The sequence below is a fragment of the Mixophyes fleayi genome, chromosome 10 (assembly GCF_038048845.1).
Source record: "Mixophyes fleayi isolate aMixFle1 chromosome 10, aMixFle1.hap1, whole genome shotgun sequence".
Lineage (NCBI taxonomy): Eukaryota > Metazoa > Chordata > Amphibia > Anura > Limnodynastidae > Mixophyes > Mixophyes fleayi.
In genome coordinates, this window is record NC_134411.1 from 105,343,254 (window position 1) to 105,366,980 (window position 23,727).

Below are 23,727 nucleotides of genomic sequence, written 5' to 3' on the forward strand. Positions count from 1 at the left end.
ATGGCCTGAAATAGCTGTAAAACAACAGGGGATTTGTGAAAACAGGCCCAACAAGGGATGTTTGAAAATATAATTTACATGTGTGAATGTACCATGTGTATTAGTATAGGGATCCGTTCATTTTCATACAACAACTTTACCAACTTTCTCAATGGAGATTATACCCTTTGTATTTTGAAGTCTGTTCAGATATATGAACACTTGAAGAAAGAATAGTTATATATAATGTAATAAAAAAAGTATAGTACTGCGCTCAACTCTAAGTGGGCAAGAGCTGCACTATAAGGGAATCCCTTCCTATATATAACCAAACAAGATATAATGCGCTCAATTGCCTACAATGATAAATGCCTACTGATGATTTACACTGAGTGGTAAGTATAATATATGACTACACTCCAAACTATGCTGATGCATAATACTTACCATATATCATGTGATCAGTATCGGTGGAGAGCTCAAGGAAAAACACAAAGTGTAAACTCACTAGATAAAAGGTAAAAATGTATTATTGTTCTAAACACTTGAACAGCCTAAGATCAGTTAACATAAAAACAATTAATAAATCAAATAAATAACAAGTACGTTTTATTCACTTGTGCATTAATGGAAATATAGTTGATCAGTCAAACTCTAAGAATGTCCCACAAAATGTGACTGAACACAAATAAAATCATAAGTGAATAAATGTCCACAAATGTCCAACAGACCAACTTTCACCGTGGTCCATGTGAGAGATCCTAATTCCAGACGGAAAACATAAGTAAGAGATGGACTATAGTACCTTGATGATGGCTCCGGAGAGAGAAGATATTGTTGTTTGCGGACATCTAGGCAAGTTCCCGATATTGTTTTTCGGACATCTATGCAACTGTTGCCCACACCTCTCCAAGGGCCCCACCACTAGCTACCGATGATTTTACTTCTCTCTCCTGAGCCATCATCATCATCATCATTTATTTATATAGCGCCAACATATTCCGTAGCGCTTTACAATTGGGGACAGACATAGTAAACTAATAAACAAACTGGGTAAAACAGACAGAGATGAGAAGGCCCTGCTCGCAAGCTTATAATCTATTGGACAATGGGAGTTTGACACATGAGTTTCAGTCTATATTTGCAGTCGAAGTGGATGGTGTAAACCCTTTATAGGGGGTTTACCTTGGACGTCTGCACTTGACTTGTGTGTTTTGAGGGTTGTTGCAGCCGTTACGGATGATCCAGGTGTTCCAGTTCCCGCGCTTGTTGGTTGTTTCTGCCGTGGCACAACCTGTGGTGGGGATAAAGAGGGGTTCAGGAGTGGGAGAAGGGTGGGAAAATAACAGTGCAATTGGTGCAGACAATATACTTTGATGCTTTGAAGTTTAGCAGATGATTATAGCTTATTTGCAGTATTTTCGATTATAGCTCATTTGCCTTTTGGTTATAGCTCTAGTGCAGTGTATATTGTATGCGGTGGGCATATGTCCGGCCCAGCCAGACTGCAAAGGTAAAAGTGACTCATAAGCTAAATGATCCTGTCACACAACAATGTTGGTCAAGTGGTAGTTGTATAATGGGTGGTAATAGGGTAATGTAGTGAGGTTAAGAGGGTGGTTGAGGAATATTATAAGCTTGTCTGAAGAGGTGGGTTTTCAGAGAACGCTTGAAAGCTTGTAGACCAGAGGAGAGTCTTAATGTGTGAGTGAGAGAATTCCATAGAGTGGGTGCAGCCCGAAATAAGTCCTGTAACCAGGAATGGGAGGATGTAATGAGGGTGGATGAGAGACGCAGATCTTGTGCAGAACGGAGTTGCCGAGTTGGGAGATATTTTGAGACAAGAGAGGAGATGTATATTGGTGCAGCTTTGTTGATGGCCTTGTAGGTTAGTAAGAGTATTTTATATTGGATTCGGTAGAAAACAGGCAACCAGTGTACATACAGAGTGATTCATACAGAGTGATTCAGCAGAGGAATAACGATTTTCAAGGAAAATTAATCTTGCCGCAGCGTGCAAAATAGATTGTAGGGGTTTGAGTCTGTTTTGGGGAAGACCAGTAAGGAGGGAATTACAATAGTCAATGCGGAAGATGATAAATGCATGAATTAAGGTTTTTGCAGTTGCTTGTATAAGATTTGCGCGTATTCTGGAAATGTTTTTTAGATGTACGTAACATGATTTAGATATAGAGTTGATGTGGGAAACAAAGGATAGTTCTGAGTCAAAGATCACACCTAGGCAGCGAGCTTGAGAGGTGGGTTTAAGGTCATGTTATCAACAGAGATAGAAATGTATTCTCTTGTTGGTGGGTGGAATATTATTAACTCTGTTTTCGAAAGATTAAGTTTGAGTTGGCGAGAGGACATCCAGGATGATATGGCAGAAAGACAGTCAGTAACGCGAGACAACACAGATGTCGAGAGATCAGGAGATGATAGATAAATATGTGTGTCATCCGCATAGAGATGATACTGAAATCCAAAGAAGCTTATTAGATTTGCAAGAGAAGTGGTGTAGATAGAGAATAGCAGAGGACCTAGCACTGAGCCTTGTGGTACTCCAACTGATAGAGGAAGCAGAGCAGAGGTGGCTCCAGAGAAATTAACAGTGAAAGAGCGATTAGAGAGGTAGGATGAGAACCAGGATAGAACAGTGTCTTGAAGTCCTAGGGATTGCAGCATTTGTATGAGAAGAGAGTGGTCAACGGTGTCAAATGCAACCGAGAGATCCAGGAGAATTAGGAGAGAGTAATGGCGTCTACTTTTAGCAGTGAACAGATTATTGACAACCTTAGTCAACGCAGTCTCTGTGGAGTGTTGATAACGAAAGCCAGACTGAAGAGGATCCAACAGGTTGTTTGCGGAAAGGAAGCCATCATTTTCAGTAAAAACTGCCTCACAGGGCATAAGGTACTATAGTCTCTCTCTTACTTATGTTTTCCGGCTACATCTTTCCTCCACCCTCCTCGCTCAGGTATCTGACTGCCTCTCCGCCATCTCCTCCTGGATGTCGGAGCGCTTTCTCAAAATCAACATTTCCAAAACTGAACTCATTGTCTTTCCTCCTCCCAGCCTCCTATCCCACCATGACCTCTCCATTGTCGTTAACACCACCATCTCCTCTGTCACCCAACTCCGCTGCTTGGGTGTCACCCTTAACTCCTCTCTCTCTTTTGCCCCCCACATTCATTCTCTTGCCAAAGCCTGTCGCTTCCAACTACGCAACATCGCCCGCATCCGTCCCTTTCTCTCTCAGGAGGCCACCAAAACCATCATACACGCACTCATCATCTCCCGCCTGGATTACTGCAACCTCCTCCTCACCGGCCTCCCCCACTCCCGCCTCTCCGCTCTATACTCAATGCGGCCGCAAGACTCATCTACCTTTCACGCCGCTCCTCCTCTGCCTCCCCTCTCTGCCTTGCCCTACACTGGCTCCCCTTCCCCTACAGAATTCTTTTCAAACTCCTCACCACCACTTACAAGGCTCTCTCCCACTCTACTGCCCCTTATATCTCTAACCTCCTCTCCATTCACACTCCCACCCGCTCCCTGCGCTCGGCCAATGACCGCCGCCTCTCCTCCACTCTGATCACCTCTTCCCATTCCAGAATCCAGGACTTTTCCCGTGCAGCCCCCCTTCACTGGAATGACCTCCCTCGCTCCATCCGCCTCTCTCCTACTCTGTGCTCCTTCAAACGTGCACTCAAAACTCACCTCTTTCTCAAAGCCTACCAACCATCCACTTAACCCCCATCTCCTCCACTCATTCTCCCCTCTCTCCCATTCCCTCAACTGGCTCCTCTTGTGCCTGGTCTGTTTAACCCTCCCTTAGGATGTAAGCTCGCTTGAGCAGGGCCCTCTTCCCTCCTGTCTCCTCACCTGTTCTTCTGCTCCGTGTCTATTGCATCTGCCTGCCTGGAGTTTCTGAGGTATTGGTACTTTTGTTTATTGTTCTGTACTGTTATACCCTGTATAGTCTACTGTTTGTACTATGTGCGGCGCTGCGGAAACCTTGTGGCGCCTAACAAATAAATGATAATAATAATATTAATAATAGTTTGTCATGATAGGACTGCAGGAGGTGCTAACGACGGCTATTGACACAGCTAAACAAGGAGGCGCGGAGCCTATCGCACCCCCGGTATTCACCAGGGACACCTGAAATGAGGTTTGGACTTGGTTGCGTGAGGTGTGCAGGTTGCAGTTCTCCAAGTTAGTTACCAGTGCAGTAGTGTGGAACAGGAATAGTCGAACAGTTCGCGTCAGAAGCCAAACAGGAGCAAAGTACCCAAGGATAATGCAGAGAATGGTCAGAGGGAAGCCAGAGGTCAGAACCAAATAGACGAGAACGGTACCTGGGATAACACTAGAGAGTAGTCGGGAGATCAAGCCAAAGGTCAGAGCCAAAATACAATGCTGGAACAGAAACAGAAGGCTGGAGCTGGTGAACCAATACTCTGGCGCCAGATACAGCCAGAAGGAGGTTTAAATATAGGGAATTACTCCTTGATTGATGCTGCGGCTTTCGGCGGTCAGAATGCAACCAACCGTAATGCAAGTAAAGAGAGTTTCTAGTCGCTATGTGACGAAATTCGATGCTCTGCGCATGCGTACACAACATGGCTACCCGGAACCAGGAAAAGCATCCCGTTGCTAGACAGCGAGATGCCGTCAGTGAGAACAGACAGGTGTCCGTCCGTGACACTAGGGGAAGTGCGGGGATAGCGCCTGACAGTACCCCCCCTCCTCTCTTATAGAGTGGGTAGATTGACCTAATAAACTTAGCCAAAAGACCAGGGGCATGGAGATCTTCCTTGCTGACCCATGATCTTTCCTCAGGGCCATAACTCTTCCAGTGCACGAGGAATTGAGTCTTGTTCCGTAGAATACATGTCTTTAAAATCCGCTCCACCTCAAATTCCTCACCTATTGCTGTCTTAACTGGTGGAGGAGGAGAAGAATAGTTAGAAAATTTGTTGAGGATAACCGGTCTCAACAGAGAGATGTGATAGGATTTGTGTACCCGAATGGAGGGCGGTAGCCGGAGTTTGTAAGTGATAAAATGGGCAATGGAAAAAGGACCAATGTAACGGGGTGCAAGTTTCATTGAACTTACTTTGAGTTTGAGATTCCGGATTGACAGTTAGACTTGTCATTAACACGGAGCACGGGATGTTTTTTTTGATGACTGTCTGCAAAATGCTTATAGCGAGAGAAGGATTGTTGTAACTTGGCTTGAATTTGGGTCCAGATCTGGGAAAAATCATGAATTAAATTCTGTGCTGCAGGTATGGTAAAATAGGGTGTCTATCAAATATGATGAGGAAGGTTGAGGTATCAGTAGATTCATGTCGATGAATATTGTGACCCAAGGAAGAACGTTACTCCAAGAAGACTTGTTCAGAGCAAAGACGCCAAAGGTAGTACTCTGACTGTTCGCTTGTAAATGGTATCCAGATGAGGACTTGAGATCCATCCCCAGATGTTTGCAAAAGGACCTCCAGAACCTGGATACAAACCGCACTCCACGGTTGGAGATGATTTCTTGAGGGCAACCATGGATACAGAAGACATGGGAGATAAATAAAGATGCCAACTCAGATGCCAAAGGTAGACCTTTGAGGGCGACAAAGTGAGAGAACTTGGAGAAGCAGTCGACTACCACCCAAATGCAAGAGAATCCATTACTGTTGGGAAGATCTGTAATAAAATCCATGCTAATGTTGGAGAATGGAGACTTCAGGATTGGAAGAGGCAAGAGTAGGCCTGCTGGAGACTGTCTGGGGGACTTATGTCGTGCACAGATCTCACAGGCCTAAACGCATTTCTGAACTTCAGCGGCCAGAGAAGGTCACCAATAAAGGCGAGAAAGGAAATCAATCGTCTTCTTGACAGCAGCATGTCCAGCAAGTTTAGAACTATGAGCCCAACGCAGCACTTTATTACGTAGGTGAGTTTCAACGAAGGAGCATTTACATTGCACAACAATATGTTGAAACCTTATCCACAACGCAATTTGTCTACAGAAAGGCGGAAATTTAATTATAGACTGTCGCAAGCTAGGCGTATTGTTGAAAATGCGTTTGGAATTCTCAGTAACAGATTCTACGTTTTGACAAGATAGACAAAGTGGTGATGGTCTGTTGTGTTCTGCATAACTTTCTAAGAAGTAGGTGTACGTAGTTCACATACGTATGAGGACAACAATGTCAAGGAAACGGAAGTAGTGGGTTTGACACCTCTAGAGTTGGGCCACCCTAGAAATGCAAGTGCCAGTGCAAAATTAAACAGGGAGACATACCTTTAATATATTAAGGGGGAGGGTGCAGTGCCATGGCAGAATGAGTGTATGTGACAATTGTGCATATTTCTACTGTAATAAACCTGATACACAGCAACAGCGTAATACTTACAGTTCCACTAGGAGGTATGTCATCTGCTTGGACCACATCAGTAGGAGAACTACTGTCCGTATCCAGGCTACAGGTGGACTGGCGTGTAATTTCATTTTCACAAATGTAGTCCAGAAGGTCAAAGCACCACAGCTCTGGCACATAAACATCATCTGCACCTGCCCCTGATATTTTTGAGGTCTCACCCTTATTTAGTTATTTTTTGTATACAGTTCGAGGGTTCTGTATTTTGCTCTTTGCCCATTCCACATGCTCCAGGGTAATGCGGCAGCTTTCACAGGTTCCTGCATAGCCACATTACATAACATTCTGTTACAATATTCCTTTGATTTTATTTTCCACAAACAGGGATGCGCCCTATAAGTCTCAATGAAATCCCTCATGAGCTCCACATTGTGGTCATATGACATTTACAGGTTCTGTTTAAAGATAAAAAGAAAGAGTCATGGCCGTCTTTTGTCCACTGATGATATAAAAAAAAAACGATACTATATTTATAAAATATTTTCAGTACTATTTTAGCCATTGTGTGTATCATAAATAATACTCATAAGTATAACCAAAGTGTTTTGTATATAGACATATTAACATTCACAAAATATATATTTAGGCAGTTGTTACGATAAGACCAATGGTACAAGAAAACATTCATAATCACAATTTACCTTGTATGGCAATGGATGTAAGGTGTAAAACGATCGTAGTATCCGTTCGTATTTCTCAGACCACTAGGGGTTAAATATAATGATATATTCGCCAAACACGAGGTTATTAAACACGAATGACCTTCAATCACAATTCTCCATTCTATACAGGTACCACCACCGATTGGTCCACAACTGAAACAAATGCCCATGTCTGAGTGTATAAAATTACAGAGGAGCCTGTCTGGCGCTGAGGGATTCGAGAAGATGGCAGATGAGGAGCAGGTGTCAGTGGGGGTGCGGGAAGTAGAGAAAAAATTTGTAGAAGTAGTGGAGGGGGATGGAGAAGATGAAGAAATACATTTAACGTGCGTGAAAAGAGCAAAAGCAATGATCCCGAGAGAGGTGGAGATGATGGTAAAAGTACTGGACCAGTACAACTACGACTGCCAAAAGAGAGAATACAGAATAGTTAATACCAGAAAGGAACTAATAATGCAGAAATTACTAAAACAAATTAAGGATAAACCTGGAAAGAAAATAAATAAATCTGAAGCGCAGAAGTGTGTTTAGACCGGCGGTTCCCAAAGTGTGCGCAGCGGCTCCCAGGGGTGCCGCGGCGCTGTCACTGGGGTGCCGCGGGCCAGCCCTAGAAAAAAGAAAGCAAACAGAAACTTACCAATCCGCGCGGCGCTAGGACCCTGCAGCCTCCTCTCTCCCGCAGCTGTCACTGAATATCGACGTCAGTGACAGCTGCGCGAGAGAGGAGGCTGCAGGGTCCTAGCGCCGCGCGGATTGGTAAGTTTCTGTTTGCTTTCTTTTTTTCTATAGCCGGCGCCTGGCGCGGGGCAGAGGGGGAGAGAGAGTAGAGGAGGAGGGCAGATGGCAGAGGAGGGGAGGGCAGATGGCATAGGAGGAGGGGAGGGCAGATGGCAAAGGGGAGGAGAGGGCAGCTGGCATAGGAGGAGGGCAGATGGCATAGGAGGAGGGCAGATGGCAGCGGAGGGGGACAGATGGCAGAGGAGGGGGACAGAGAGCAGAGGAGGGGGACAGAGCAGAGAAGGGGGACAGATGGCAGAGGAGGGGGACAGAGAGCAGAGGAGGAGGGCAGATGGCAGAGGAGGGGGGCAGATGGCAGAGGAGGAGGGCAGATGGCAGAGGAAGAGGGCAGATGGCAGAGGAGGATGGCAGATGGCAGAGGAGGATGGCAGAGGAGGATGGCAGATGGCAGAGGAGGGGGACAGAGGGCAGAGGAGGGGGACAGAGGGCAGAGGAGGGGGACAGAGAGCAGAGGAGGAGGGCAGATGGCAGAGGAGGGTGACAGCATGAGAGGGCAGAGGAGGGTGACAGCGTGAGAGAGGGCAGAGGAGGGTGACAGCGTGAGAGAGGGCAGAGGAGGGTGACAGCGTGAGAGAGGGCAGAGGAGGGTGACAGCGTGAGAGAGGGCAGAGGAGGGTGACAGCGTGAGAGAGGGCAGAGGAGGCGGACAGCGTGAGAGAGGGCAGAGGAGGCGGACAGCGTGAGAGAGGGCAGAGAAGGGGGACAGCGTGAGAGAGGGCAGAGGAGGGGGACAGCGTGAGAGAGGGCAGAGGAGGGGGACAGCGTGAGAGAGGGCAGAGGAGGGGGACAGCGTGAGAGAGGGCAGAGGAGGGGACAGAGGGCAGAGGGGGCAACGTGAGAGAGGGCAGTGTGCCTGGATGCAGAGGGGGCAGTGTGCCTGGATGCAGAGGGGGCAGTGTGCCTGGTTGCAGAGGGGGCAGTGTGCCTGGTTGCAGAGGGGGCAGTGTGCCTGGTTGCAGAGGGGGCAGTGTGCCTGGATGCAGAGGGGGCAGTGTGCCTGGATGCAGAGGGGGCAGTGTGCCTGGATGCAGAGGGAGCAGTGTGCCTGGATGCAGAGGGGGCAGAGTGTCTGGATGCAGAGGGGCATTTTTGCATACAACTAAATAAGTATTTCTGTCGTGACCTAAATACTTATTAAAATTTTTTGACCCAACTACTTCTAAAACAGGACTGCTCAGTAACTATTTTGGAGGGGTGCTTTGAAAAAGTTATGGAGACTCTAAGGGTGCCGCGAACTGCAAAAGTTTGGGAACCACTGGTTTAGACCTAAAAAATAAAGAACTGATTCTAATTTGTAGAAACATTAATAAAAGTGAATTTGACTGTTTGAATGACTTGTTAATGAATTAGTAGATAAACAACTGACAATAGTATATAGTGTATTAAAAATGTTGTTTTATTTCCAGAAAAAAGAATGCACAATGACATGTGCTGTGGAGGTAGCGAAAATTTTAAACATGAACACGTACTTATTAAAGCTGAAAAAATAGATACTAAATGCGGTAAAACGAGGTATTAATATCACTTCAACCAGTCTGCACCTCGTTTCTCAGAAACTGGGGACTATAAAAACATAGACTCTTTCTAGCCCTCTAGTTCCCCATTGTCACGGTTGGCAATAATGGAAATAGATCCCTAGGCTCTGCTGAACATGGCTAGGCCCACCCACAGGCGAGGAGTCTAACAGGAAGGTGGTTTTCACCAGGAGTCTCCGCAAGGAAGTATGGTCTTAGCGGCACCAAACCTGCAGGTCGCGGTCCCGTGAATGAGTGAACAGCAGAACGATGTGGAGGAGCCAGGGGATGCAAAAAGTAACACTGGTACCAGCAGGTGAGTGGTAGAGACACAGGAACACAGGAACAGTGGTAATATATACTGATGGTCACTGAGGAGAATGCAGCAATGGATAATAGTGGACAATAGCTGAGGAGTCACAGATGTAGTAGCGGCTCTGAGAGGTAGCGGTGAGAGAACTGAGGCTGTCACGATGATGTACTCAGGAGTTGGTTATAGAGATACTGGAGCAGCGATAGTTCAACATGGCCGCAGGCTGAGAGCAGGCTGGAGTAGCGGAGGTAACTCGGGACAACAGCTGATGAGTCACAGTAGTAGTAGCGGCTCTGAGAGGTAGCGATGAGAGAACCGAGGCTGTCACGATGAAGTACTCTGGAGATTGTAATAGAGATACTGGAGCAGCGATAGTTCAACACAGGCCACGAGCTGAGGGTAGAGTGAAGTGCACACAATCAGGAACAGGAACCAGAACCAAAGGCTGCAGGAAGTGAGCTTGAAGAACAGGCATCAGACAGGTGAATCCAGGAGGTTTAATAGTGATCCAATAACACTTAGCCAATAGGATAGAGGGAGGAGGTCCCGAAGGAAAACAGAGCTTGCACCTGCGCAGATCTGACTGTAGATAAATGAATGGTGTGAGCCTGATGCCAGAACATGTCAGTTTTAAGATCAGTGAGAGGCAGGTAACAAGACAGGTGCCTGTATGCGGGACCGGAGCGTGACAGTACCCTCCCTTTTAAAAGTGGCCACTGGACGCTTAGACTGAGTCTTTCGTGGAAACTGAGCATGAAATCTTCTGAGTAAAGCTGGAGCATGGATGTCAGAGGCGTTGACCAAAGAGCGTTCTTCAGGGCCAAAGCCCTTCCAGTCTACAAGATACTTAACGGTTCCCCTGGAGATCTTTGAATCCAGGACCTGTGTGATCTCAAACTCCTCCTGATGAGAAAATTTGGGTACCGTGGAGGTGGGTACAGGAACGGAGAACCAGTTGATAATGAGCGATTTGAGAAGAGAAATATGGAAGGAGTTGGAAATATGAAGGGAAGCAGGAAGCTGAAGTTTATAAGAGACCGGATTGATGCCCCATAGTATTTTATAGGGTCCAATGAAGCGAGGAGCGAACTTCATAGAAGGGACCTTGAGACGAATATTCGGGTTGATAGCCAGACCTTGTCTCCCACTTTGAGTGCTGGAACCGCTCGACGCCTCCTGTCCGAAAAAGTCTTGTAACGAGAGGAAGTCTTTTTGAGATGGGCAACCACTTTGGTCCATATGGTGGAAAAGCCACGAATGGTGTCCTCAACAGCAGGATCATCTGAGATCTTGGGGAGCAGAGGATGAAGCCCAGTGACGGTAAAGAATGGAGTGGCAGCAGTGGAATCATGAAACAGATTATTATGTGCAAACTCGGCCCATGGCAGGAGGTCAACCCAATTGTCCTGGGAGGCAGAAGAGAATAAACTGATGAACATCTCCAGGTCCTGATTCACCCTTTCTGTTTGGCCATTGGACTGTGGGTGATAGGCAGAGGAAAAGTTGAGTTGAATGCCGAGGGTTTTACACAGGGCAGGCCAAAATTAGGACAACCGTGCAGTCTAAATATTTCTTTGATGAGATGTTGGGCAAGGACCGAGGAAGAAGGCAGACCTGTGAGAGGAACAAAGTGGGCCATTTTAGAGAAGCGGTCCACAATGACCCAGATGGTATTGAATGCTTTACTGATTAGAAGGTCGGTAACGAAGTCCATACTGATATGGGTCCAGGGTTTAGTGGGTATGGACCACGGTTGTAATGGACCCATAGGACCCGCACGGGGACTTTTATATTGAGCACATACGTTACAGGCGGCTATAAAATCCTTGACGTCTAGTCGAAGAGTGGGCCACCAATAGCAGCGGGATACCAGCTCATAGGTCTTAAGAAAACCAGCGTGTCCGGATAACTTGGAGGCATGAAACCAGCGGAGCAGCTTCTTCCAAAGATAGATGGGAAAAAATGTTCTCCCGGGAGGAGGAGAATTGGCAGTGGTTAGTCCTAGCAAACATTTAGGATACAAGATGGGATGACTGAGGGGTAGATCAGAGTTGAAGTCAGAGTTGAAGGCCCTGGAAAGTGCATCTGCTTTTTTGTTTAGATGACCTGGTTTGAAGGTCACGTGGAGGTTAAAACGAGAGAAAAACAGTGACCAGCGGGCCTGGCCAGGGTTGAGGCACTGAGCAGATTGTAGATAGAATAGGTTTTATGATCGGTAAATATGGTGACCACATGCTGAGCCCCACTCCAAAAGGTAGCGCCATTCTGAAAAAGCCAACTTCATGGCCAACAGCTCCCTGTCCCCAATCGTATAATTCCGCTCCGCAGGTAGAAACTTGCGGGAGTAGAAGGCACAAGGAAGAAGTCTGTTAGGTGGATACCTCTGGGCGAGCACTGCTCCTACTCCAATGGCCTCCACGGCCTCTTCCGTCCAATCATTGGTATTGACTCCTTTCTTTGTGAGAGCTGTGATGGGGGCAACGATAGTGGAATAACCCTGGATAAACTGTCTGTAGTAGTAAGAGAACCCTAAGAAGCATTGCACCGCTTTAAGCGTGGCCGGACGTGGCCAATCCAGGATCGCCCAAACTTTCTCAGGAGCCCAGAACCGGAGATGATATATCCCAGAAATGGCATGGAAGGGGCTTCAAAGGTGCACTTCTCCAATTTACAATACAGCTGCTTCTTCCGGAGTCTGGACAGGATCTTGATGACATGTTTGTGATGCGAATGAATATCCTGGGAGAAGATGAGGATGTCGTCCAGGTAGACCACCACATATGAGTACAGCAGGTCTCTGAAAATTTAGTTAATGAAACTTTGGAAGACAGCTGGGACATTACAAAGTCAGAAGGGCATGACTAATTACTCGTAATGACCATCACGGGTATTGAATGCTGTCTTCCATTCGTCTCCGGAGCTTATGTGGATAAGGTTGCAGGCCCCTCGTAGATCCAGCATAGAGAACACTTTGGACCCCTTGATGCGGTAAAGAGAGGGATGGGGTAGCGTTTTTCTACTGTGACCACATTAAGACCCCGGTAATCAATACAGGGGTGGAGAGATCCGTCCTTCTTCTTGACAAAAAAGAACCCCGCTCCGGCTGGGGAAACAGACGGCCTGATAAATCCGCGCTGGAGTTTTTCCTTGACGTATACTGACATGGCCGACGTCTCTGGCTGGGAGAGTGTAAAGACTCGTCCTCTGGGAGGGTTCTTGCCCAGGAGCAATTCTATAGGACAATCCCACGGGCGGTGGGGGGGCAAAAGTTCAGCCTGGACCTTATTGAATAGGATAGAATTCATACCGGTTTGACTTGAGATAGACAATTGGACTGACAATGAGATCCCCAGGCCAGAAATTCAGAGTGTTACGTCTCACGGGAGACAACTACCAACCGGTATTGGCACTGGCCTTCCCAGGGCGAGGAGTCTAACGGACCCCTCGGTCCTCTCCAAGAACCGCCGCAAGGCGGGATGGTTTTAGCTGCCGGAGGCCTGCAGGTCGCGGCCCCTAGGTTAGCCCACCGGCGTGGTAGAGAGGTAGTAGTAGGGTGAACGGTTCTGGGAACACAGTAAAAGGCCTCGTCTAGCTGGATATTTAACAACTTAATTGTAAGAAGTAGGAAGCCAGATGTACCTTGCTGTCTAGTAGAAAGGCACGAGGAGACAAACACAAAAGGAGTCAGGAACTGTAGCCGGTTTGATACACAAAAGATCAACCAGTGCGTGTTGCCAGGGATTCAGCAGATGCAGCGTTAACTAGACAAGCCGGGTCGGTACACAGAAAATCAGCCAGTATTCACAGGGAGAAGTGCACAGGGAAAGCATAGGGATCAGGAGCAGCCAGACGCTAAGTACACTTGTTGCTCTGACACAGGAGAGTGTCAGAGTGAAGACTAAATAATGGGAAAGTTTGAATTCCTCGCCTCTCAGGTCACGTGATCGCAGCAGCGCTCGCTACCCGGAAGTATAGCGCTGGAGCGATCACCGCGATCAGACGGACCTAATAGCACCCCCTCCCTCAGGGCTGGCCTCTGGATGCCCTATAGGGTTTAGAAGGAAATTTAGCGTGAAAATCATTTAAAAGTCTAGGTGCATGAAGGTCCCTAGCGGGAATCCAAGAGTGCTCCTCAGGTCCGTAGCCTTTTCAGTCAATGAGGAATTGTAAAGAGAATCTAGAAATGCGGGAGTGAAGAATATCTTTGATTCTGTGTGGAGAGGGTAGCTGGAGGTCTCCTAGTAGAAGAAAACTTGTTAATGACAAGGGGTTTCAAAAAGAAAACATGAAACACATCTGGAATCTTCAAGGTGGGAGGAAGACTCAATCTAAAAGCCACCGGATTTATGACTTCCGAAATTTTAAAAGGTCCAATGAAGCGAGGAGCAAACTTCCTAGAAGGCACCAGTAAACGGAGGTTCCGGGTGGACAACCAAACCTTGTCGCCGGGGGAGAGAATGGGTGTAGGTATTCTCCTTTTGTCAAAAGATTTTTTACTAGTGGCAGAAGTTTGGGACAATATACGTTTGACTGAGTCCCACCTAGAGGAGTAATCTTGAAGGAGGTAGTCAACGGCAGCAACTCCGGAGGGAGGAAGATCCTGAAAAGGAGGGATTTTGGGATGGAATCCTTGGAGGGCAGAGAAAGGGACTCATGAGAGTGATGATTATGGGCAAAACTCTGCCCAAGGTAACAGATCAACCCAGTCATCATGCTTGGCAGAGATATAGCACTTCAGGAACTTTTCAAGCTCTTGGTTGGTTCTTTCGGTGAGGCCATTGGGTTGGGGATGATATACAAAGAAGAAGTTCAGTTTGATCCCACAGACTTGAGAAAATGCCCTCCAAAATTTTGCCACAAATTGGGTTTCACTATCGGAAACAATCACATCAGGACAACCATGAACACGGAGGACCTCTCTTACAAAAATTCGTGCTAAGGCAGGAGCAGAAGGTAGGCCCTTCAAGGGCACAAAATGAGCAGAGACAACCCAAACTACGGAAAAAACGTTGGAAACGGGGAGGTAGGTAATAAAATCCATGGAAAGATGACTCCAAGGACGATCCGAAATGGGAAGCGGATGTAATAACCCATATATACACATATAAATAAAACTTTGATTCTTATAAGACTACACTGATAAAGGCTTAGAATTAAAGTGGTAGACATATGCTATACGCATTAATGCCATACTTGCCAACTCTCCTGGAAAATCAGGGAGACTGACCCGAATTTCGGGAGTCCCGGGAGAGCTGGCATTTCTCCCACATCCCAAAATTAACTTGCTAAAATGATGCGAATCACCAGGAATCGCGTCATTTCGGCGATTCAAGGCGCCCCGCCCCCTGCCGCCCTCTAGCTACGCCCCTCTCCCGCACATCGCCTACTAGAAGTAGGCAAGTATGGTTAATGCAATAGACACCTGCTATCGCTTTACCGCTAGAAGCACCGAATTGCAAAATGAGTGACGTGCGGACACCGCACCACGTGGGACTGGTACAGGCATCAGAAATTAACATACACACGCCCCAGTTCGAGGAACTATCAGCACTTGGTTGTAGATTGATTGGAAAATTATACACACTACATGATCGTTAGGTGGATTGGTCGTAAAATATTACACAGTAACCCGACTTCCAACCGAATGGACGTATGTCGGATGATTTGCCAATTATTGGACAAAAACGCTCCAGTGTGTGTGTAGCCTTACACTGTGCTGGAGGAATTTGGCGTTAAACAGTGTGCATAACCGTTATGATAAGTGCTGGATGAGTTTCGCATTTATGTGTCTTTAATCCATTGCAACCTTTAAGCTTATTTTGCACGATGAAAATGTACATTACATATTTATTTTTTATGAGATGGTCTGGCCCCCAACATTTAGGCCCTCATACTGTCCTGGAATTAAATAATTGCTCTGAAAGTGAGGATAAGGGACACAAGTTAAATAGGGGAAATCAATTGGAGATAAAAGAGTGTGTTGCATTAAGAAAATCCATTCAAATACATTGTATAAGCAGACATTTACCTTTAGCTGGTACTCTTTTGCGACAATCTTGCAGTAATCAAGACAGCATTGCCACCCAGTGGGCGATAAGAGGTAAGACGAGTCACTAACTTTGAAGCTAAACCATAGTCTTGCGTAGTGTAACACTGACACCTAGTGGACACTCAAGTACTCTACAGCAGGGGTGTCCAACCTTTTAGCTTCCCTGGGCCACATTGGAAGACGACGAGTTGGTTTGGGCCGCACATAAGATACACTAACAACAACGATAGCTGATCATCCAAAAAACTATAGAAAACATAGTTATATGAGAAAAAAAGTGATATATATATATATATATATATCACTTTTTTTTCAAATCCCCCTATACTTACCTTTCAATCGCCCCGTTCAAAAAATCCTGTCTAGTTGTTATACTATAATCACTTTTTGTATTGTTTCGATGCAATATCAATAAAGTGCATTTAAGCCAGGCATTGTATATCAGGGTGCCCTGACCTGGCCTGCGGTACCTGACATATACACCACTGTGACCCCAAATTGTGACCTGTTTTGCTAATTACACCACTATGTTAGTTAAGGGATAACAACTTATAATGGGCCAAAGAGAATAATATATAATGCCCCATTAGTATTAAAAGTAGAAGTATGTAGCAGGGAGATAAGGTCCATGATGCTCCAAGACCAAGTGACTTTTATTCACTGGTCAGCGTCCCTTGAAATAATAAAAAAAATCCCCCTTAATTTACCTTTTAATCGGCTTGTTCTCCTGTCCTCTTCTTTTCTTTTCTCCAATTCTGTGCTGCTGATTGTTCTTCTCGCGCGGGGTGTCTCCTCTGTGCTGCGCTCCGCAATGGATGTTGGGCGTGATGACATCACGCCCGACATTCACTGCGAGCACCGCACGGAGGAGGAGACAAGGGAGGGAGCCGGAGTACCAGCTGACGTGACCGCGTGACTGCAAGGTAAGTATTTTCTTTTCTTTTTTTTGCAGGATTTTTTTTTCCATTAACAGTGCTGCCCTCTTGCCACAACCAAAACTCCTTCTGGGCCACATTTACAGGCGTGCTGGGCCGCATGCGGCCCCCGGGGCGCGGGTTGGACAACCCTGCTCTAGTGTCTATACTTTGCAGTTAACATGCAAAAATCTCTCACAATCTGTAATAACACCTGCTATATTCTTATATGCTACAACATCACCATCTAGTGTTGGTTATTTTGATCTACATAATCAGTGCACAGTTGTATCTGTCCTATTTCCAGCAAGTACTTCTTCTACATAATATCTGTCTAGGTGAATTCTGCTGCTTTATTTTCACAAGACTGTTATTGGCCTTACTTTGCATAGAGCCTTCAATATTCCCCAAGCATTACCGGATACAGCTGTGGGATCCCATAACCCACTGCTCCTCTCCTGGATTTAGCCCCTATGATGTTGTGATGGGTTGACCCAGGGTTAGAGTTAGAGATGTAGGTCAGTATAAAGTTAATACCTATAGCCACACCACCCTGAAGAAGCCCAATCTCGTCTGATCTTGGAAGTCAAGCAGGGTCAGGCCTGGTTAGTACTTGGATGGGAGACCACCTTCTAATACCAGGTGCTGCAGGCTTTTATCTCTTGTTCATGCTTCCTACAATGCTGGTGGTGACATGTATAAGAGATGTAGTTCAGTATTAAACCAATACCTTGAGCCCCACCACCCCGAAAAAGTCCAACTTTGGAAGCCATGTACGGTTGTACCTGGTTAGTACTTGAATGGAAGACCACCTGGGAATAGGGGGTTAGGGCTTGTAAGATTTTTTTTATATATGTATAAGTCTATGTCAGGGGAGGAGCTTAATCAGGAAGAGGAGGGTCTTAATCAAGGAAGGGGAGGTATTAATCAGGAAGGGGAGGTCTTAATCAGGAAGGGGAGGGTTTAAACAGGAAGTGGAGGGGCCACATGTATAGAGATAGGACCAACACTGCTCCATTGAAAGTACATGTAGGCGTTTGGTAGAGGAGCACCACCATGAGTTTGGCTATAGCACACAGTAAACCAATCTGTTACCATGCAAGTGGTTAAAGGTTTGAATCCCAGCTGGGTCAGAATTGTGGACATTTTAGGCTTCTTAGGGGGTCTGGGGTTGGGAAAAATGTATTTAATTATGCAGGCAGACAAATGTAACACACATATTTAACCTTTTTATTTATGTGTATTGAGCGTACAATAAAGGGACACATAGCTGTAATTATGGAGGCAGACATAAGCAATACACAGCTAATTACAAAATGAGTGACGTGAGGACACCGCACCACGTGGGACTGGTACAGGCATCACAAATTAACATACACACGCCCCCAAAGGAGTCGCAGCTCGAGGAACTATCAGCACTTGGTCGTCAATCGATTGGAAATTTATACACACTACATGATCGTTAGGTGGATTGGTCGTAAAATATTAAACAGTACGACCAACCAAATGAACCGACAATTGACACTTTGGAACGTCTTTCGACCATCGTGTCACTATACACAGTAACCTGACTTCCAACCGAATGGACGTATGTCGGATGATTTGCCAATTATTGGCCAAAAACGCTCCAGTGTGTGTGTAGCCTTACACTGTGCTGGAGGAATTTGGCGTTAAACAGTGTGCATAACCGTTATGATATGTGCTGGATGAGTTTCGCATTTATGTGTCTTTAATCCATTGCAACCGTTAAGCTTATTTTGCACGACGAAAATGTACATTACATATTTATTTTTTATGAGATGGTCTGGCCCCCAACATTTAGGCCCTCAGACTGTCCTGGAATTAAATAATCGCTCTGAAAGTGAGGATAAGGGACACAAGTTAAATAGAGGAAATCAATTGCAGATAAAACAGTGTGCTGCATTAAGAAAATCCATTCAAATACATTGTATAAGCAGACATTTACCTTTAGCTGGTACTCTTTTGCGACAATCTTGCAGTAATCAGGACAGCACTGCCACCCAGTGGGCGATAAGAGGTAAGACGAGTCACTAACTTTGAAGCTAAACAAAAGTCTTGCGCAGTGTAATGCTGACACCTAGTGGACACTCAAGTACTCTACAGTGTCTATACTTTGCAGTTAACTTGCAAAAATCTCTCACAATCTGTAATAACACCTGCTATATTCTTATACGCTACAACATCACCATCTAGTGTCGTTATTTTGATCTACATAATCAGTGCACAGTTGTATCTGTGCTATTTCCAGCAAGTACTTCTTCTACATATTATCTGTCTAGGTAAATTCTGCTGCTTTATTTCCACAAGACTGTTATTGGCCTTACTTTGCATAGAGCCTTCAATATTCCCCAAGCATTACCGGATACAGCTGTGGGATCCCATAACCCACTGTTCCTCTCCTGGATTTAGCCCCTATGATGTTGTGATGGGTTGACCCAGGGTTAGAGTTAGGGTTAGGGATGTAGGTCAGTATAAAGTTAATACCTACAGCCACACCACCCTGAACAAGCCCAATCTCATCTGATCTTGGAAGTCAAGCAGGGACAGGCCTGATTAGTACTTGGATGGGAGACCACCTTCTAATACCAGGTGCTGCAGGCTTTTTTCTCGTGTTCATTATTCCTACAATGCTGGTGGTGACATGTATAAGAAATGTAGTTCAGTATTAAACCAATACCTTGAGCCCCACCACCCCGAAATAGTCTGACTTTGGAAGCCATGTACGGTTGTGCCTGGTTAGTTCTTGAATGGGAGACCACCTGGGAATAGGGGGTTAGGGTTATTAAGTTTTTCTTTATATATGTATAAGTTTATGTTTGGGGAGGAGCTTAATCAGGAAGAGGAGGGTCTTAATCAAGGAAGGGGAGGTTTTAATCAGGAAGGGGAGGGTTTAAACAGGAAATGGAGGGGCCACATGTATAGAGATCAGACCAATACTGCTCCATTGAAAGTACATGTAGGCGTTTGGTAGAGGAGCACCACCATGAGTTTGGCAATAGCACACGCAGTAAACCAATGTGTTATCATGCAAGTGGAATAGGGTTTGAATCCCAGCTGGGTTGGAATTGCGGACAATTTAGGGTTATTAGGGTGTTTAGGGTTAGGAAAAATGTATTTAATTATGCAGGCAGACAGATGTAACACACATATTTAAGCTTTTTATTTATGTGTATTGAGCGTACAATAAAGGGACACATAGCTGTAAGTATGGAGGTAGACATAAGCAATACACAGCTAATTACAAAATGAGTGACGTGAGGACAACGCACTAAGTGGGACTGGTACAGGCATCACCAATTAACACACACACGCCCCCAAAGTAGTCGTAGCTCGAGGAACTATCAGCAATTGGTCGTTGTTAGATTGGAAATTTATACACACTACATGATCGTTAGGTGGATTGGTCGTAAAATATTAAACAGTACGACCAACCAAATGAGCCGACAATTGACCCTTTGGAACGTCTTTCGATCATCGTGTCACTATACACACTAACCCGACTTCCAACCGAATGGATGTATGTCGGATGATTTGCCAATTATTGGACAAAAACACTCCAGTGTGTGTGTAGCCTTACACTGTGCTGGAGGAATTTGGCGTTAAACAGTGTGCATAACCGTTATGATAAGTGCTGGATGAGTTTCGCATTTATGTGTCTTTAATCCATTGCAACCGTTAAGCTTATTTTGCACAATGAAAATGTACATTACATATTTATTTTTTATGAGATGGTCTGGCCCCCAACATTTAGGCCCTCAGACTGTCCTGGAATTAAATAATCGCTCTGAAAGTGAGGATAAGGGACACAAGTTAAATAGAGGAAATCAATTGGAGATAAAAGAGTGTGCTGCATTAAGAAAATCCATTCAAATACATTGTATAAGCAGACATTTACCTTTAGCTGGTACTCTTTTGCGACAATCTTGCAGTAATCAGGACAGCACTGCCACCCAGTGGGCGATAAGAGGTAAGACGAGTCACTAACTTTGAAGCTAAACAATAGTCTTGCGCAGTGTAATGCTGACACCTAGTGGACACTCAAGTACTCTACAGTGTCTATACTTTGCAGTTAACTTGCAAAAATCTCTCACAATCTGTAATAACACCTGCTATATTCTTATACGCTACAACATCACCATCTAGTGTCGTTATTTTGATCTACATAATCAGTGCACAGTTGTATCTGTGCTATTTCCAGCAAGTACTTCTTCTACATATTATCTGTCTAGGTAAATTCTGCTGCTTTATTTCCACAAGACTGTTATTGGCCTTACTTTGCATAGAGCCTTCAATATTCCCCAAGCATTACCGGATACAGCTGTGGGATCCCATAACCCACTGTTCCTCTCCTGGATTTAGCCCCTATGATGTTGTGATGGGTTGACCCAGGGTTAGAGTTAGAGATGTAGGTCAGTATAAAGTTAATACCTACAGCCACACCACCCTGAACAAGCCCAATCTCATCTGATCTTGGAAGTCAAGCAGGGACAGGCCTGATTAGTACTTGGATGGGAGACCACCTTCTAATACCAGGTGCTGCAGGCTTTTTTCTCGTGTTCATTATTCCTACAATGCTGGTGGTGACATGTATAAGAAATGTAGTTCAGTATTAAACCAATACCTTGAGCCCCACCACCCCGAAATAGTCTGACTTTGGAAGCCATGTACGGTTGTGCCTGGTTAGTTCTTGAATGGGAGACCACCTGGGAATAGGGGGTTAGGGTTATTACGTTTTTCTTTATATATGTATAAGTTTATGTTTGGGGAGGAGCTTAATCAGGAAGAGGAGGGTCTTAATCAAGGAAGGGGAGGTTTTAATCAGGAAGGGGAGGGTTTAAACAGGAAATGGAGGGGCCACATGTATAGAGATCAGACCAATACTGCTCCATTGAAAGTACATGTAGGCGTTTGGTAGAGGAGCACCACCATGAGTTTGGCAATAGCACACGCAGTAAACCAATGTGTTATCATGCAAGTGGAATAGGGTTTGAATCCCAGCTGGGTTGGAATTGCGGACAATTTAGGGTTATTAGGGTGTTTAGGGTTAGGAAAAATGTATTTAATTATGCAGGCAGACAGATGTAACACACATATTTAAGCTTTTTATTTATGTGTATTGAGCGTACAATAAAGGGACACATAGCTGTAAGTATGGAGGTAGACATAAGCAATACACAGCTAATTACAAAATGAGTGACGTGAGGACAACGCACCACGTGGGACTGGTACAGGCATCACCAATTAACACACACACGCCCCCAAAGTAGTCGTAGCTCGAGGAACTATCAGCAATTGGTCGTTGTTAGATTGGAAATTTATACACACTACATGATCGTTAGGTGGATTGGTCGTAAAATATTAAACAGTACGACCAACCAAATGAGCCGACAATTGACCCTTTGGAACGTCTTTCGATCATCGTGTCACTATACACACTAACCCGACTTCCAACCGAATGGATGTATGTTGGATGATTTGCCAATTATTGGACAAAAACACTCCAGTGTGTGTGTAGCCTTACACTGTGCTGGAGGAATTTGGCGTTAAACAGTGTGCATAACCGTTATGATAAGTGCTGGATGAGTTTCGCATTTATGTGTCTTTAATCCATTGCAACCGTTAAGCTTATTTTGCACAATGAAAATGTACATTACATATTTATTTTTTATGAGATGGTCTGGCCCCCAACATTTAGACCCTCAGACTGTCCTGGAATTAAATAATCGCTCTGAAAGTGAGGATAAGGGACACAAGTTAAATAGAGGAAATCAATTGGAGATAAAAGAGTGTGCTGCATTAAGAAAATCCATTCAAATACATTGTATAAGCAGACATTTACCTTTAGCTGGTACTCTTTTGCGACAATCTTGCAGTAATCAGGACAGCACTGCCACCCAGTGGGCGATAAGAGGTAAGACGAGTCACTAACTTTGAAGCTAAACAATAGTCTTGCGCAGTGTAATGCTGACACCTAGTGGACACTCAAGTACTCTACAGTGTCTATACTTTGCAGTTAACTTGCAAAAATCTCTCACAATCTGTAATAACACCTGCTATATTCTTATACGCTACAACATCACCATCTAGTGTCGTTATTTTGATCTACATAATCAGTGCACAGTTGTATCTGTGCTATTTCCAGCAAGTACTTCTTCTACATATTATCTGTCTAGGTAAATTCTGCTGCTTTATTTCCACAAGACTGTTATTGGCCTTACTTTGCATAGAGCCTTCAATATTCCCCAAGCATTACCGGATACAGCTGTGGGATCCCATAACCCACTGTTCCTCTCCTGGATTTAGCCCCTATGATGTTGTGATGGGTTGACCCAGGGTTAGAGTTAGAGATGTAGGTCAGTATAAAGTTAATACCTACAGCCACACCACCCTGAACAAGCCCAATCTCATCTGATCTTGGAAGTCAAGCAGGGACAGGCCTGATTAGTACTTGGATGGGAGACCACCTTCTAATACCAGGTGCTGCAGGCTTTTTTCTCGTGTTCATTATTCCTACAATGCTGGTGGTGACATGTATAAGAAATGTAGTTCAGTATTAAACCAATACCTTGAGCCCCACCACCCCGAAAAAGTCTGACTTTGGAAGCCATGTACGGTTGTGCCTGGTTAGTTCTTGAATGGGAGACCACCTGGGAATAGGGGGTTAGGGTTATTAAGTTTTTCTTTATATATGTATAAGTTTATGTTTGGGGAGGAGCTTAATCAGGAAGAGGAGGGTCTTAATCAAGGAAGGGGAGGTTTTAATCAGGAAGGGGAGGGTTTAAACAGGAAATGGAGGGGCCACATGTATAGAGATCAGACCAATACTGCTCCATTGAAAGTACATGTAGGCGTTTGGTAGAGGAGCACCACCATGAGTTTGGCAATAGCACACGCAGTAAACCAATGTGTTACCATGCAAGTGGAATAGGGTTTGAATCCCAGCTGGGTTGGAATTGCGGACAATTTAGGGTTATTAGGGTGTTTAGGGTTAGGAAAAATGTATTTAATTATGCAGGCAGACAGATGTAACACAC

General features: G+C 45.1%; 1 long non-coding RNA gene and 4 pseudogenes across 1 annotated transcript; 4 read left to right on the forward strand and 1 right to left on the reverse strand.

Moving 5' to 3' along the window:
* Positions 1-426: 426 nt before the first annotated feature.
* LOC142104670 (uncharacterized) lies at positions 427-7,508 on the reverse strand. The gene is made up of 4 exons (XR_012679619.1): positions 7,064-7,508; positions 6,399-6,817; positions 1,165-1,273; positions 427-486 (listed from the first exon to the last, which is right to left on the reverse strand). It is a non-coding gene; the product is annotated as an uncharacterized LOC142104670 (long non-coding RNA).
* A 9,699-nt stretch (positions 7,509-17,207) lies between these two features.
* LOC142104727 (5S ribosomal RNA) lies at positions 17,208-17,326 on the forward strand (annotated as a pseudogene).
* Positions 17,327-19,175: 1,849 nt separating this feature from the next.
* Positions 19,176-19,294, forward strand: LOC142104671 (5S ribosomal RNA; annotated as a pseudogene).
* Positions 19,295-21,119: 1,825 nt separating this feature from the next.
* LOC142104725 (5S ribosomal RNA) lies at positions 21,120-21,238 on the forward strand (annotated as a pseudogene).
* Positions 21,239-23,063: 1,825 nt separating this feature from the next.
* On the forward strand, positions 23,064-23,182 carry LOC142104726 (5S ribosomal RNA; annotated as a pseudogene).
* Positions 23,183-23,727: the final 545 nt, after the last annotated feature.